This window comes from Myotis nattereri, assembly GCF_964212035.1.
Source record: "Myotis nattereri genome assembly, chromosome: 8".
Lineage (NCBI taxonomy): Eukaryota > Metazoa > Chordata > Mammalia > Chiroptera > Vespertilionidae > Myotis > Myotis nattereri.
Genome location: NC_138083.1, coordinates 32,256,472 through 32,273,216, shown reverse-complemented (window position 1 = coordinate 32,273,216; position 16,745 = coordinate 32,256,472). Strand labels below are relative to the sequence as shown.

At 40.9% G+C, this 16,745-nt stretch overlaps 1 long non-coding RNA gene and 1 pseudogene across 3 annotated transcripts in view; one reads left to right on the top strand and one right to left on the bottom strand.

The window, feature by feature from the left end:
- The window catches only part of LOC308523144, a 32,784-nt gene extending 18,862 nt beyond the window's left edge, over window positions 1-13,922 (top strand). Inside the window, exons 2-4 of one of the 2 annotated variants that reach the window (XR_013996300.1) lie at window positions 6,646-6,809; window positions 10,915-11,041; window positions 11,672-13,922. This is a non-coding gene — a long non-coding RNA (uncharacterized lncRNA). The remainder of the gene's footprint in view (window positions 1-6,645; window positions 6,810-10,914; window positions 11,042-11,671) is intronic. The other variant, XR_013996301.1, reaches the window with a different exon arrangement.
- Window positions 9,799-10,869, bottom strand: LOC308523614 (small ribosomal subunit protein uS5-like; annotated as a pseudogene). The gene is made up of 2 exons: window positions 10,860-10,869; window positions 9,799-10,406 (listed from the first exon to the last, which is right to left on the bottom strand). The product of its transcript is annotated as a small ribosomal subunit protein uS5-like (transcript).
- Window positions 13,923-16,745: the final 2,823 nt, after the last annotated feature.

Genomic DNA, 16,745 nt, shown 5'->3' with positions numbered 1-16,745 from the left:
CTTGTGGCTTTATGACCTATTTAATTTCATATTTGTATTTCAGTTATACAGATGCAAACGAGAATTGCACAAGTCTAGTTTATAAGGCTTGTTCATTTTTTATGTTATAAAATGGTTCTTTGCGTCAGCAGATAGCTTTCATTGGCAGCCCTTATTCAGCCAGAGGGGAGAGGCTTGTCTCAGTCAGTCCTGGGTCTCTTCCCATTTCCTGGGTTGGGATTAGCAAGGTGAACTGGGACAGAATGACCAAGTCTATCCCACATGATGTTTTTTCAAGGAGTATTAAAAGTGTTGGTCTTTTATTTCTTTGAAATGGGTTTACTTTTTCCTTTCTACTGCTGTTACATTTATTTCACTGTATCTTAAAAAGTATATTGAAATAGCCCTAATTGGTTTGGCTCAGTGGATAGAGTCAGCCTGTAGACTGAGGGATCTCAGATTCGATTCTGGTCAAAGGAATGTACCTCAGTTGCGGGCACATCCCCAGTAGGGGGTGTGCAGGAGGCAGCTGATTGATGTTTCTCTGTAATCAATGTTTCTAACTCTCTATCCCTCTCCCTTCCTCTCTGTAAAAAATCAATTAAAAAATATTAAAAATAGTATATTTAAATAAATTTTTGTTGAATTTCCACTTTGTTGTAAATTTTCATTTACTTCTGAAATAAGCATTGTTGACATCTCATTACCAGCTCTTACCATTCTTTTCTAAATATAAGACAGCTTAAATTAAAAAATAAAGTTAACCCTGGAAGTCATTATATTTTTGAAAATTTGAATTTTTTCCCTTCTGAATATATTATATCTAGTTTAGATCATGTGCTTTGCATTCTTTCTCTACTTTAAAATATGTGAGAACATCCATTGGTATACACAAATGATTAGGCTATTTCAGTGTACACTTAATAAGGATGTTTTGTTCTTGAGAGAACCTAGTTTTAGTGCGTTAGTATAATATTCACAGTATTAAAAATTCCATTTATATGATTTGTTAAATTAGTGAGCTGTGAGCTACAATGATATTCCTCTAAATCCCTTTTCTCCATTCTCTGAAAATGTTGAAGGATGGACATGAAAGTTTGCTCCAAGAGAGCTCATCTGGCCGAAACCGGTTTGGCTCAGTGGATAGAGCATCGGCCTGCGGACTGAAAGGTCCCAGGTTCGATTCCGGTCAAGGGCATGTACCTGGGTTGCGGGTACATCCCCAGTGGGAGATGTGCAGGAGGCAGCTGATCGATGTTTCTCTCTCATCGATGTTTCTAACTCTCTATCCCTCTCCCTTCCTCTCTGTAAAAAATCAATAAAATATATTAAAAAAAAAAAAAAAAAAAAGAGAGAGCTCATCTGTTCATGGTGAAGAAATTTGATCAACCTATTTCCAAAGGTAACATGTTTTTCAAAGTTTTCAGCGCCAAAACCTAAGTGCACAATCATATATATTTTAAATAATTCGCTGTGAATACCTGGAAAAGATGCAGGAAATGCTTGTGTCTCTTTAATAGACCTGTGGACAGACAGTTCTATTAAGGTAGACGGAGTATTATTATGCCTTTTGGACAGCAGATCAGGAAATTGAGGCAGTAGAATGAAAGGCTCAGATGCTGGAAGCATAAAGCCATGAGTCAAGTCAAATCATGGCTCTGTGACGCACAAGCTGTGTGAGTTTTGGCAAATTATGTACCTTGGGGTCTGCATCTGAGAAATGGGATAATAAAGGCTCCAACTTTGCAACTAAGTGTGTGAATTTGTAGAAAGCCCAGCACAAGACCTGTGTCACTGAGGTGCTATGTGTGCAAGTGATCACTACAAAGTGTTTCTTGTTAGAGCTCCCTGTGCTCATCAGGAACCCACTGGGACTTTCCTACCCGCACCCCCTTCAATCCACCTGCCTCCTGCCCCCACCCCTGTTCCCAGGTTCTATCTTCCATCACAGGCGTCCCATGATGCTGCTGCCCTGGGCAGGAAGTCCCGGCACCTTTGCCTGGTGTTTGAGGCCTTGGTTTTCCTGTGGCATTTTTCAAAGCTTCTCCCACACCCAGCGCAGTCTGACCAAAGTTCCTGGAACACCCTGAGCATTTTCATTTTTGAAGGGCTTTGCATAGGGTTCCCCTCCCCATGATCCATGAGGCCACACTCTCCTGGCTTATAGACTGTTGGGCCCAAATATATCCCTTATGGCTCTTCACACGCACAGTTCCCACTGAAATCAATATCTTATCCTAATCGTCCTCTTTTCCCAGCGTCCCCTCTGTCCACTCCAGTCACTGGACAAGACACAGGGTCCTCTGTGCCAACAAGTCCCCCACCCCCATTCTCTATCCCTCTTTCTCCTGGGTTCAGACCCCTGAATTGACCCATTCTCTCCTTTCCATCTTCATGGTTTCAGGTGGTTCAGCTTCTGTCCTCTGTCCCTCAGCCTTCTTCTAGACTCCTCTCTGGTCTCCAGTGTCTACCGTCCAGTCTGTCCCCCTCTCATGGCCCTAAAGGGATCTTCCTGTATCCAGAGCTGACCTACCCTCCCCTGCTTACAGCCCTCTCATTCCACCTGTCCCTTCAACAGTGTCCAGGGTCCTCAGTTTAATGAAGAACTCACCAGGACAAGTTAGTGCCCACGAGCCGCAGGAGGTAGGCAGCCATAAGGCAGCATTGGGTTCCTGGGGCCCCTCTACCTCTTCCTTGATCAGTGCAGGCACCAAGCAGGTACTAGCAGCAGGAGGAGCAGAGGGGCCTGAGGGATTGTAAGGGCTGTGCTCCATCAGACCCTGGGTTTTTTTGGGGGCGTCGTAGGGAAGAGGAGTCTGAGAGGAGAGGGGTAGGTGGTGATTGAGGAGAAGTGCTAGGATAGGGAAGGAAAGAAAGGCCTGCCTGGTGCTGGGTGTGTAACCTCGGGAGTACTCCTGGCGCTCTGTGGCTTAGGCTCCACATTGGTAAAATGGGCACAGTCATTACCACGTAATGTCACAAGAATTAATGACTCTGCAGAAAGAGCTTAGAACAGCCTGGCCCTTAGGATGGTTGCATTTTATTTTGTAATTGGAAAAATGTGTTTCTATTGCTTTTCTATCAAATTGTTTATTCCTCTTCTTAATATCCTGTGAGAGTTATAGGGGTGACAAGAACCTTATCTGTCTCATTCATTGCCAGAAACTATTAGTTAGAGCTCATTAAATAATATTCTAATAGTTTCATGAAATATTTCGGTGAATGGATAGATAATAAAACATGCAGTGTATGAAGCTAAAATGGCGCACTGGAGCCCACAGATCAGGCTCCCTTTGCTCCTTTCATACTCCATCTCCTGCTCTCTCCCACTCCCTGCATCAGCTGCAGGCACAGGGGCCTCCGCACTGTTCTTTAAACACATAGGAAGGTTTCTGCTTTAGGGCCTTTGCTGTGACTATTACATTGTCCCCAACCTTCACTGAGTTTTCCACACTGTTTTAACTTGTCTTCATTGGGCTTCTCTAGACTCAAGTTATTTTTCTGTTTATTTATTTGTTTATATATTTATTGTCTGTCTCCTGATTAAGGTCCCACATGTGCAAGGCCTTGGTCTTGGTCTGTTCTGTGTCTCCAATGCCAGGCACCAAAGAGATGGTACATAAAACTTGAATGAGTAAATGTAAGTACTAGTGGCAAAGCTAAAGATGAATGACATAATGATTGGAAATGTAAGGAGAAATTGAGAAACGTATATCTAGATTGAAAGAATTTTTTTAATTCCTCTCTCAGAACTTGGCAGATCTTTAGACAAATACAACAAGGACAGAAAGACTGAGTAACACCATGGTATAAGGTTGGGAGTGTATATACGCACCCACTTGACTCTGACCCTACAAAAAAATAAATTCTTTTCCTAAGACCATGCTCAGTTACATAGGTGATTTTATACCTAACCTCAAGGAAAGCATCAAAGACATGAAAAGGTTGAGTATTACAGGCACAGTGTGCCCTCATATTGCATAAAATACTTTCATGTTGATACTGTAGTGCTGGCCCATCCAATATGGCAGCCAGTCTCTTCTTGTGGCTGTTGTGCGTGTGAACTGTAACCAGTCTCAGTTGAGATGTGCTGTTAGTGGAAGATACATACTGATTTTTCAAAACACAATAGGGGGAAATGGTTGTGAAATACCTTATATAAGTTTCTTTAAATATTTACTCTTTATGAAATAGAACTATTTATAGTAAGTGATTGGGTTAACTCAAATTTGTGATTTAATGATTGTTTGGAAATTATAAAGTTATCAAAAATAAATCCAACCAGATTAGTATAGAGAACAGATTAATGGTTGCACTGGGTTGCACTGAGTTGTCAGGAGGGGTGTCAAGTAAGGGATCTGGTTTGTGGTCCCTGATTTAAACAAACCTACCTGTGTGATAAAATTTCATAGGTATATACACACACACTTACACACCCACCCATGTAAATTTACCATGTAAGGGTTCAGTTGGGTCTCTCAAAAATCATATGTTGAAATCGTATTCACTGCCTTGGGATATTACCCCATTTAAAGAATGGATCCTTAAAAAAAAAATAATAAACTTAAATTAAAGACATTAACAGTGGGCCCTCCTCCAATATTCCTGTTGTCCATATTAACAGGGGAAATCTGGTCACAGAGATAGGCATAGAGGGAAAAGGTACTAATTTTTTATTCCCAAAAACAATGGTAATGAGAAATAATGACTTGGGCCTATGGATTTGCTTCTCTGCAGTTAAAAGCATAAATTTCCACATGAAGATTTTGGGGATGCATTAATGTTTTATTATAGTCAATCTGTTGTGTTTCAGGAATTTGTTTTCTGTTTCTTTCATAATAATTATGTTTGTTAAACTATAAAATTTAGAGTTTATTTTAATTTAATCATATGTTCTTCCTCAAATTTAAGAATATGACTACTAACTTTATATGTCATAGAAAGTACTTTTAATGTATAAACACAGTATAAATACAGGTTCAGAATTCTCACAATAGAGTCAAACCCATAGGAACAAAGATTAGAGGAAAGATTAGCATTGCCACAGGCAGAGGAGAGTGGAAATGGGAGTTGCTATTCAGCAATACAGATTTTTATTTATCAGAGATGAATAAGTCTCAGAGATCCACTGTACAACATTTTGCCCGTTAACACTATTGTATTGTACACTTAAAATTTCATTAAGCCTGGCCAGTGTTGCTTAGTAGTTGAGTGTCGACCTATGAACCAGGAGATCGTGGTTCAATTCCGGGTCAGAGCACGTGCCCAGGTTACCGGCTCGATCCCCAGTGTCGGGGCCTACGGGAGGGATTCTCTCTTATCATGGATGTTTCTATCTCTTTCTTTCTGTCCCTTCCTCTCTGAAATCAATAAAAATATATATTAAAATATTGAGATGGTAGATCTCATGTGAAGTGTTCTTACATTAATAAGAGCAACGATTAAAATGTGTTTGGGGGTACAGTTAGAGAAAGTGAACATGAATGTGATACAAACAATCTCATGTCTTGACAGGCTTCTAGACTATGCTCCTTTACTTCATTTGCAAATACAGCTGTGATGGAAACACTTTCTACCCCTTGTCCCTTAGGGATTGAGGCTCCATTCACCTATGGACAGGGGATGAGGGAGATTGTCCTGTTATACGTGTCCCATGGGAGGGGCGTGGGCAGAGGGGACTGGGTGGCATTTTGGAAGGATTTTGAGGGCAGGATTCTTGCAGAACCCTGTTGCCACCAAGTTTTCTCTTCTCCCCTGTTGCATCTGCACAGTAGCCACAGGCCTGGCCAAACCCATTCCAGGACAACCTCATCTCTAGGGATCCACCCTGGGAGGCTGCCTTCTAGAACAGTGGTTCTCAACCTTCTGGCCCTTTAAATACAGTTCCTCATGTTGTAACCCAACCAGAAAATTATTTTCATTGCTACTTCATAACTGTAATGTTGCTACTGTTATGAATCGTCCTGTAAATATCCGATATGCAGGATGGTCTTAGGCGACCCCTGTGAAAGGGTCGTTCGACCGCCAAAGGGGTCGCGACCCACAGGTTGAGAACCGCTGCTCTGGAAGTTCCTATCCCAACCCCTCACACTATGCACAGGGCTCAGGTGTGTTGGGTCTAGTCTCTCCAGGCCACTGCTACCTAAAGCAGGTCACCTCCACCAGAGCACTAAGTAAAGATGCTATTTCATGGGCGTCACTGCAGCTCTACAGAATCATAACTTTTTAGAGTGAAACCTTGGTCCCCACGGTTCTGTATGCACGTTAAAGCTGTAGAAGAAATGCTTAGCTAGGTGGTCCCCTTCCATTAGACCACTTGACGAGTTGTAAGAAATAACAGTGCCTGTGCCTTCCCCCTCAGAGTTGAACAACTGGTCTGGGTAGAACATCGTTGTCATTTTAGTGTGGTGCGCCAGGTGATTCAAAAGTGTGGCCAGTGTTTAGCAGAAGGGCTCCCTGCCCCAGTGCATTTGTGAGAGTTGACAATGGGCTTTGGTCCAGGGTCCTCTTTTGGGTTTGGGAGGAACAGAAGTGCAGCCCACTTTCTCATTGCTGGGTTGGAATTTGGGCATGTCTGTTGGAGGGGAGAGCAAGAGAAGACAGGAGAGAAAAACAGTTTGATCTTCATGTAGCATCTCATTGTTTCTTAATCTCTCCTGTGTCAAGGGTGGGGGAGTGTGACATTTTTTCATTATTCAAGTCCTTCTGCCTGTGAGTGTGGTGGAAGCACGACATATCCTCAAGATGCATGTGTGATTGGTCAACATAAAGTCGCCTGAGAAAACAACCCCGAGCAGGAGGAGGAAGAGGACAATATGGCTGCTTCTCAGGTAAGCGCTCTGTCTTGGCTCAGTTCTGTGTCTGCTTTTCCTTCTAAAGTTCATGTATTTAGATGGTGCAGACCTTTGTTTCTCTATTTCTGATGATCCTGCAACACGAAGTTATTTTCACCTGCTTACTTTTTTTCTTTTTGATTCTATAAGTTCCCTCTTTAGAATGTTACTGTCGCTTAGGGTTTTTGGGTTCCCCAAGATAGAAATCAAGGGGAACCTCTAGAGATATATCTTGGGAAATTTTCTTAGGCTTATGCTCGATCATAAGGGAGACAACACAGAAGAAAGGAAGGGCCTCTGAGCTGCTGAGGGGCTGGCGCTGCTTGGCGGCTCTGACAAGCTTGGGACACATAGGAGGGTGGTTTGAAAAAGGCCTGCTGGTGGAGATTTCCATTTCAGGGTGCAGTTACTTCCTTTTCCAATGGGGTTGTTTGGTTGTTAGCGCCTGCGCTGTGGGGGAAAGATGGCAGCGTAGTTCACTAGAGCCACCCCAGGAAGTTCATGTAGCAGTCAAGCCTTCTTCAACTGCTCATGTGGGTCAACAGTTTCAACATCTGCAAGGAAGCAGGCCTTTGGGAGGGAGATAAAGTCAGCTACCTCTGCATTTTTGTCCACAGCTTTCTGTCTGTTGTGTCCATCCAAGTCCCCCATAGGAATCTCACCATAAGTTAATGACCATTGTGTGGGAAGAAGGTACTTTCTTCTGCCTTCAAAGTTCTCTCAGCTGGCCTAATCAGAAAGAGGGGATATGTATGGGAGCTGCACACACATGACAGAGTCAGAGACCCCACATGCAAGAGAGGTTCAGAGACTGAAAGGGAAACTTAGCATATAAGACATTCTGAGCCTGGGATGAGGTAATGCACCTTGGGACTTTAGAATATTGTTGCCAGGAAATCACATGTTCAGGAAATACTAGGTTCCTTACCATGTAGGTAGTTCAAATGTCATTTTTGGTTTACCTTATATTACAGGTCACGCTCATAATTTAAATTCTTCTAGGTAGTTAATGGGGAGAGCAGAAGTTTCCCTTGAACCCAAAGGGTCTTGATGCCTTCAGCTCAACATAATGCATGTACCATTGAAGCACATCTTAGGGTGCCTTCTTCTGAACCCCTATCTTCAACTTTTCAAAACATTTTCTTTGCCACAGTTCAACATGGGAAGGCATTGATATCTGAGTTCCCTATTGAGATGGTGTTTGCAGAAGGGACATGCAGGTTTTACATTTCCTATGTCTGCAACATCTGCTGTGCAGAACAGGATTGAGACAAAGACCTTTAACCAGGATGGCCTTAGTGGCCGGGATTAGATCAGAAAGTTCTGAAAAAGAAACTCATTAGCAGTGACTTGCTCTCTCCATTGGCATGGATGCTTTATTCTTTAAATGCTCTGTAAGATTTATACAGTATAGGAGGTATTTGTGGAATGAAATTTGTATAAAATTGGTATTAGTGATGATGTGTCCATCTGTCACTTGATGTGCCTTCCTTTGCACCTGATTTTCACTTGGTGCGGGTGTTCTCTGCCTAATTCCTGAAATATAAAGTAAATTTTTGTTTTTTTTAAATAAGGGTGTCAAAAGTTTTTTGAGAGTTGTGCATAAATGATCACATTTCTTCTGGAAACTTTGATGGCTTTTCAGTTTTGCTTTCTTTGTAGGTTGCTTTGTTGTTGTAGTTCACTGGAGATACTTGCTTTGCCCCAGACCTGTAAATTTTTATTGTATTTCACCGACTTGTCACAGATACACTCTTCTTTATCACTGCTTTGTATTTTCAAAAATGTTTACAAGCATCATAGTAATGGATGTTCAAGTGTGTTAAATTTATAAAGTACAGATCTGCACCAAAGATAACTTTTATCAAATAAATAGAAGGCTAAGAAGTAATAACGCTACTATTTTTTATCATGGTGTGTTTACCTCCCTTTTGTGTTTATAAAATACAGTCATTCACAAAGAGATTTGTGACATTGACACATTGACATTAATGTTGATTTTATTTCAGGTAATTTTATTGACATGAACATTTTGTTTTGTGTCGCATATATGTGCACATTGTTTCCATTTTTATGGCTGCCTCTTTGCAGAAAATGTTAACATCACTTGCCCTGTTCTTTCTTCTTACGTTCTTGTTTCTATTCGTTACAGTTACAACAGCTCTGTACGTTCATGAGGGTTGTGTCTGTGTACTGGTCTGTGATCTTTTTGACAAATTCGAAGTAAAGTTTGGAATAACACCCAGGCTCTACCATTTTATGGATATCTTACAAAATATTTTCCTTAAAAAGGATGAATAGCCATGGCTCACTTGGTGGAGCGTTGACCCATGCACTGAGAAATCACTGGTTCAATTCCCGGGTTAGGGCACATGCCCGGGTTCAGGGCTCAGTCCTCAGTCCTTGGTAGGGGGCATGCAGGAGTCTGTTCATTGATGTTTCTATCCCATCGACATTTCTGTTTCTTTGTCCTTCCCCCTTTCTCTCTCTCTAAAAATCAATAAAAACATTTTTAAAAAAATGAACAAGAATTTTATTGTTCTTTGAATACTTTTGAGATTTATTAATTAATATATAAATGTTAAAAGAGCTGTGGTTGATGGGCTTACTAATCTATGAGACCTGTAAAGCCCATAAAATTGTTCAGTCAAAATCCTGTATATGAATTTTTTTCCTGTGTTTTCTTCTTCTGTGGTATCCAAAGGTATGGCACATGTACCAGCACATTGGCATCCACAGTTATAAGTGAGCTGGTTAAACATATGGAAATTTAGTCCCCACCCAGAACTCATTAAAATTTTATTTATTTATTTATTTATTTATTTATTTATTTTTTAGCAGGCTTAATTCACTTTATTTGTCTTGTATAAAATTATGTGGTTGCCACAGCTGGAGCCTGGGTCCTCTTCACAGAAACTCTGGTGGGGGTCTTTACAAGATGGCCAGTGAATTCCTGATAGGAAGACTTGGTGAACACAGTCTCTTTCTAGAGATCTGGGGTGAGATAGCTGTAGGTCCTAGAGATGGCATCAGAGGTGGCCTTGGCGAAGTTGCCCAGGGTGGCATTGCAGCCCCTGGCCGAGGTATAGCAGTCGTCAATACCAGCCATCATCAGCATCTTCTTAGGTACAGGGGCCAAGACAATGCCCGTACTCCTGGAGGCAGGGATGAGGTGCACCAGTAAAGAGTCACAGCGGCCAGTCACCTTGCAAGGAACAGTGTGGGTCTTTCCAGTCTTGTTTCCCCTGTAGCCTCATCGCACGGGCACAATAGAGAGCTTGGCCAGGATAATGGCTCCACGGATGGCAGTGGCTACTTCCTTTGAGCACTTAACACACAGACCAAAATGTCCAATGGCGACAAATGCCTTGAACTGGGTCCTCTGGCCAGCACGTGTCTGCTTTTGCACAGGCATAATCTTCAAGACCTCATCCTTGAGGGATGCCCCCAAGAAAAAGTCTATGATCTCAGATTCCTTGATGGGCAAGGAGAATAGATAGCTTTCCTCTAGGGATTTGATCTTCATGTCCTTGACCAAGTGGCCAGCTTGGTGACAAGGGATCCACTCCTTGCCCTCAGCCTTGCCTCCATGAGCTACGCGGTTTCAGCCACTGTCCTGATCCCGGTGGCCACCCCGGCCCCGGATGCCGCTGCCAAATCCTCCATGGAAACCCCAGAGACCTCCTATTCTGCCCTGGTGTCATCCGCCATTTGGTGTTTCCTTGGAAAAGAAGCTCATTAAAATTTTAAAAGTGCTACACTGTGCTCACTCAGAATGACTTCTCCAGCTAAGAAATATGTACAGTTGATCCTCTGTGATTCAAACATAGCACTCAAAAATGGATATGCTTGTGTTGATGCCTGTATTTTTAAAATTTATCTTTCCAAAAAGTAAAACTTCTGTGGTTTTGTGGATCATATGCCATCTTCCTTTCTAAAAATACATTAGAGAATATTAATGTCAAAGTGATGCTGTTGGATAACTCAGGATACTGTCCTAAGTCTAAACTGGTTCTATTAACTTTTCATTTTGGGTGACCTTATTACCTCTGCCCATGGTCAATTGATTAATGCTTTTCTTTTAATTTCCTTTTAATTTCAGGGGCAGTTGACCTTCAGTGATGTGGCCATAGAATTCTCTCAGGAGGAGTGGGCGTGCCTGGACCCAGCTCAGCGGAAACTGTACGTGGACGTGATGTTGCAGAACTACAGGAACCTGGTATTCCTGGGTGAGGACCACTTCCTTCCAGAATTTCTCCTCCACCTGGAGGGTGTTGTTGTCTTCATTAGCACAGTGTCTGCTTGTAGCTTCTGCTTTTATAATAGAGTTTCAGATCCGTGTTATTAAGGAAAGCAATTGGGGTTTTGCTGGTGCAGAACAGAAAGGCTTCCTGATGTATTTGGAAGTGGAACTCAAGATTTGAAAATTTTAAATGTTTTCTCCAGTATAGTTAAAGGTTCTGTCAGAAAATAATATTTTGGAAAATAATTTTTTATGATATTCTGGTATTCTACAATGTCCTATCTTCTTACTTGAGCACAGGGCTGGATTGGAAATTAGAGATTCTCCATTGAACCCATGTTTCTTTTTTTTTGTAAGTTTTTGGTTGTTGTTGTTTTTAATATATTTTTATTTGATTTCAGAGAGGAAGAGAGAGGGAGAGAGAGGTAGAAATATCAGTGATAAGAGAGAATCGTTGATTGGCTGCCTCCTCCACATCCCTTACTGGGGATCGAGCCTGCATCCCAGGCATGTGCCCTTGACCAGAATCAAACCAGGGACCCTACAGTCCGCAGGATGACACTCTTCACAATGAGCCAAACTGGCTATGGCCCATGTTCCTTTTTCTAATAAACAGGTGTGTCTAAGCCAGACCTACTCACCTTTTTGGAGCACATGAAGGAGCCCTGGGAGTTGAAGGGAAAAAAGACAATACCCATCCAGCCAGGTAGGTGGGAATCAAAGAAACAGATGAACCAGGTGAGAGGCCGAAGATCGGGTATTATATAATGGTTTGGAAACATCTGCTTCAATGGAACTGATTTTCGAGAGGGTCACGATTATTTCTGTTTCTGGCTTCGAGGGACAGATCCTCTCCAACACTTACTCACCAATATCATCTAAGCATTCTCTTTCTGCTTCCACCACATTTGCAGTGAGAGCCAAAGTCTTCCTGTAACAGTGTAAGGGTGGCATGACCTGGCTACTATTGGATTTCTTGGTGAACCTGGGGAAGTCTGTGCATGTTGCTGATGAATTTTATGTTAAACTAGTTTTAAAGTTCTGTTTTCTGCCCCATGTAAGTAATTTGGGAGGGAAGTGGTTGAGATACTGGAATTTGGTTCCCACGTCCCAGGAACACTGTGGGTCAGTCCAAGTTGTCTTATCCTTCCTTTTGCTTGATGAAGCCTGTTTCTGATGTTTCTATTGTGTATTTCATTCAGGTACTAACTATATTCTTCAGCTCCCAATATCTGTTTGGTTCTTTCTTATACTTTCTGTCTGCTTGCATTTTTATTATTATCATGCCTAATTTTGATGGCAATAGTTTTTTATGTTTTTTTCAATTGAGCCCTTTTAAAGTTTTTTTTCTTCTTATCATTGTCAGGTAATTAACATATGTTTATTAACTTAGGGCCAACTTATGGAGATTCATTTTGTCCCTCTGGTTGGATTGTTTTTCTGTTTCTTCATAAGCCTGTGATCTTTTGTTGCGATCCCATTCTTTATAAACTTGCTTTATACAGGAAAACAAAAATAACTGTCAGCTGTGGTAGGTTTTTAAAGGCCTGTCACACCTATTCTGGAAAGTGTAATTGGTGTGTGTGTGTGTGTGTGTGCGTGTGTGTGTAACTCATTTAAAAAATTTTTCAATTGTAGTTGCCAATATAATATTAGTTTCAGGTGTACGCCCCAATAATTAGACATTACATAGTTTCCGTGCTGGAGCCACTTAGCCAGAGTTATGGGGGGTACACTGCCAGATCCTGCTTGTTTGAGACATTGTTGTAAAGACTGAAGCATAAGCCAATTTAGGCTGTTTGTATGGAATAGCCACTGGAACAGCTTTGGTGGTCCCACATGTTGATGGGTGAGGTGTCAGGAAATCTTCAGGGTGTGGTGAAAAGTGTGAGCATATTGATGGAGACTCAGCTGTGGCTCCTGTTTGCCAGCCATGTGGGTGAAAGGCTCAGAAAAGGAACAATGGCTTCTACCCGGACCTGTGCCTGGGAGAAAGCTCCTTCTACAGCTCTCATCCCTCAGGTCCAACCTGTATGTCCCTGGTACCATTCAGGCTGCTGCCACAGCACTGGAGCTCACAGGGCACGAATCTGAATAAGTCAGAGCGTGAGCCCTTTAAGAGGAATTGCCTAGGACTCCATCACCTCTCCGTCTCACTCAGCCACAATCCTTGCTGGTTTTTACAGCCAGAGTAATGGGAACATCTCTTCTTGGCATTGGAACCCGGGGCTGGAGGGCCTTCTGTGGGCTGTGACCCTTCACTCCTCAGATGCGACCTCTGAAGCCGATATGTCACTGGTGATTTTTATCCACCATGTGGGCCCAGTCCATTCTGTGACGTTGCACCTCCTACCAGTCTGGATAAGCCTTCTTTATGTCCTTAGTTTTACAACTTCATTCAGTTAGGTTTCATTCAGTCAGTTCTGAGAGATGGTTTTCCTGTAGTTCCGTTGTATTTTTTTTTATGTGGTTGTGGGAGGTTGCCAGTGCCACAGTTACCTACACCTCCATCTTGACCAGAAGCCTGCGTGTGTGAGTTTTGTGTAACTTTCCAGTTTAAAACATTTTGCTTTTATTTAGAGCCCATGATATTTTCCCATTCCTGAGTCAGAAAGAGTGAGCAGGTATTTTGGGCAAATGTACATAATTTGTTTCCATCTTTGATATGACTTTTTTATTTTGTGCTTTCTGATGCATATTGTGGTCTTTGAACTGGCTTCTGCAGTATTTTAGAAGGTAATTGGATCAGCAATTGTTGGTAAGTTAACATCTACATAGAGGAAGAAAGTTTTTGTGTTTCCTGTTCTTCTATCTCACTGAAGTCTTCTTACAGGTATTAATTCTGTACATTAAAATTGAAAGAATATTTAGCTGAGTGTATTTTCTAATTAATTTGTTATATTTCAGCTATATCTTCTCAAGTTACCCAAGGTTTCTTGTCAAAGTCAGGTGTAGAAGTGTCATTCCAGAAAATGTTACAGGTAAGATATAGCAGATATGGCATTGAGAATTTACACTGAATGAAAATTTTGTAATGTGCAGGGGAATATGAAGAGAAAAAATCTTGTGAGTCATGATCTTGCCCCAAAGTGGGGCAATTACCCTCTACTTGACAACAGTTACATTGGCAGAACAATGTGTTTCTGAACAAAAAAATAAATAGCCGAAACCAGTTTGGCTCAGTGGATAGAGCGTCAGCCTGCAGACTGAAAGGTCCCAGGTTCGATTCCGTCAAGGGCATGTACCTGGGTTGCGGGCACATCCCCAGTGGGAGATGTGCAGGAGGCAGCTGATCGATGTTTCTCTCTCATCAATGTTTCTAACTCTCTCTATCTCTCTCCCTTCCTCTCTTTAAAAAATCAATAAAATATATTTAAAAATAAATAAAATAAATAATGAAAACATTTTAAAAGTATATATTCTCTGCTCTGGCTGCTGTGGCTCAGTTGGTTGAAGTGTCACCTAGAAATGTTGTGGGTTCAATGCTGGTTGGGAGACGTGTAGATTTAGGGTTCAATCTCTGGTCTCGGTGTAGGCAGGAGGTAATTGATCCGTATTGCCCTCTCATATCAATTTCTCTTCATCTCTCTCTCTCCCTCCCCCCTTTCTTTCTCTCTAAAAATCAATAAGCACGTCCTCATATGAAAATTAATATAAATAAATGAATACATATTCTCTGAAGTAAAATGTCTAATATCAGAAAAGTCACCCAGTCCATTTTGCAAATAATTTTTGAATGACTTAATGTAGCATTTGTTTAAACAGTCAAATATTTCTAAAACTGAGATATTTTAAAAATGAAGATACAAGTTATAAATGAATTTATAAACCCCTTAACCAATTTTGTATTATTGTTTCATGGGAAAATATTTCTTTTTCCAGAGTCTATAATTTTCTTAACTGTGGGAGGATATATATATATATATAATATAATTTTCATAATTGTGGGAGGATATATATATATATATATATATATATGACCATCATGGTATCAGAATAGATAATTGAGAACAATTGTACATGTGCAATAATATTAGAGTCCTCACTAAAAGTTTTTCTCTCTTAAATTATTATCAGAGTACATATAATGAAGAGAGAAGTCACCAATGCAATGAATCTCAGAAAAACTTTAACCAAGGGTCAAATTCTAATAACCATCAAAAAGCTCATCTTCCACAGAACAAGTATAAATGTCCTAAAGTCTTTGAAAAAAGGTCAAATATTTTTATACCTCAGAGTATTCATACTGTAAAGACAAAAAGTTTTAGTGAACGTGCCAAGTCTTCCAAGCAATCATCAAATCTTACTGAACATAAAAGTACTCATATTGAGGAGGAGTCTCTCCCGTGTAATCACTACGTGAAAGTGTTTAGTCAGTCTTCTAAGTTAAATATACATAAGGAAATCCATACTGCAGAGAAGCCTTACAAATGCAAAGAATGTGATAAAGCCTTTAAGTGGCAGGCAAATGTTATTTTACATCAGAGAATTCATACCGGAGAAAAGCCTTATAAATGTAGAGAATGTGGCAAAGCTTTTATCCAGAGCTCACATCTTACTCGGCATCAGATCATTCATTCTGGAGAGAAGCCTTATAAATGCAGAGAATGTGGCAAAACTTTTATCCAGAGCTCACATCTTACTCGACATCAGATAATTCATTCTGGAGAGAAGCCTTATAAATGTACTGAATGTGGCAAAGCTTTTAGCCACTGTTCAAACCTTAGCCATCATCAGAGAATTCATACTTGACTAAAGCCTTATAAATGTAGAGAATGTGGTAAAACCTTTATCCGGAGCTCAAATCTTACTCAACATCAGAGGATTCATTCTGGAGAGAAGCCTTATACATGTAGAGAATGTGGCAAAGCCTTTACCCAGGGCTCACAGCTTACTAAACATCAGAAAATTCATTCTGGAGAGAAGCCATATAAATGTGGAGAATGTGGCAAAGCCTTTACCCGGGGCTCACATCTTAATCAACATCAGAATATTCATTCTGGAGAGAAGCCATATAAATGTGGAGAATGTGGCAAAGCCTTTTGCTGGTATTCAGCCTTTTCCAAACATCAAAGAATTCATACTGGGGAGAAGCCTTATGAATGTAGAGAATGTGGCAAAACCTTTACCCGGAACTCGAATCTTACTCAACATCAGAGAATTCATTCTGGCGAGAAGCCTTATACATGTAGAGAATGTGGCAAAGCCTTTATTGAGAGCTCACAACTTGCTAAACATCAGAAAATTCATTGTGGGGAAAAGCCCTATAAATGTAGCGAATGTGGCAAAACCTTTACCCGGGGCTCACATCTTACTCAACATCAGAATATTCATTCTGGAGAGAAACCCTATAAATGTACAGAATGTGGCAAAGTCTTTAGCTGGTATTCGGCCTTTTCCAAACATCAGAGAAATCACTCAGGACACAAACCCTTATAAATGTGTAGATGTCAAAATGCCTTCACATCATATTTAAACATTTATAGCATCAAAGGACTCAGCTATAGAGAAGCCTTAGAAACACAGAATGTGGCAAAGCCTTTACCCATTGCTCAAATCTTACCAAATATATGAGCATGCATACCTGAGAGAAGCTTTACAAATGTGAAGAGTATGACAAAGCCTTTAACCTTGCTATAGCTGTACTCAATATTGGGGAATTCATAGAGAGTAGAAGCAATCTATGTAAT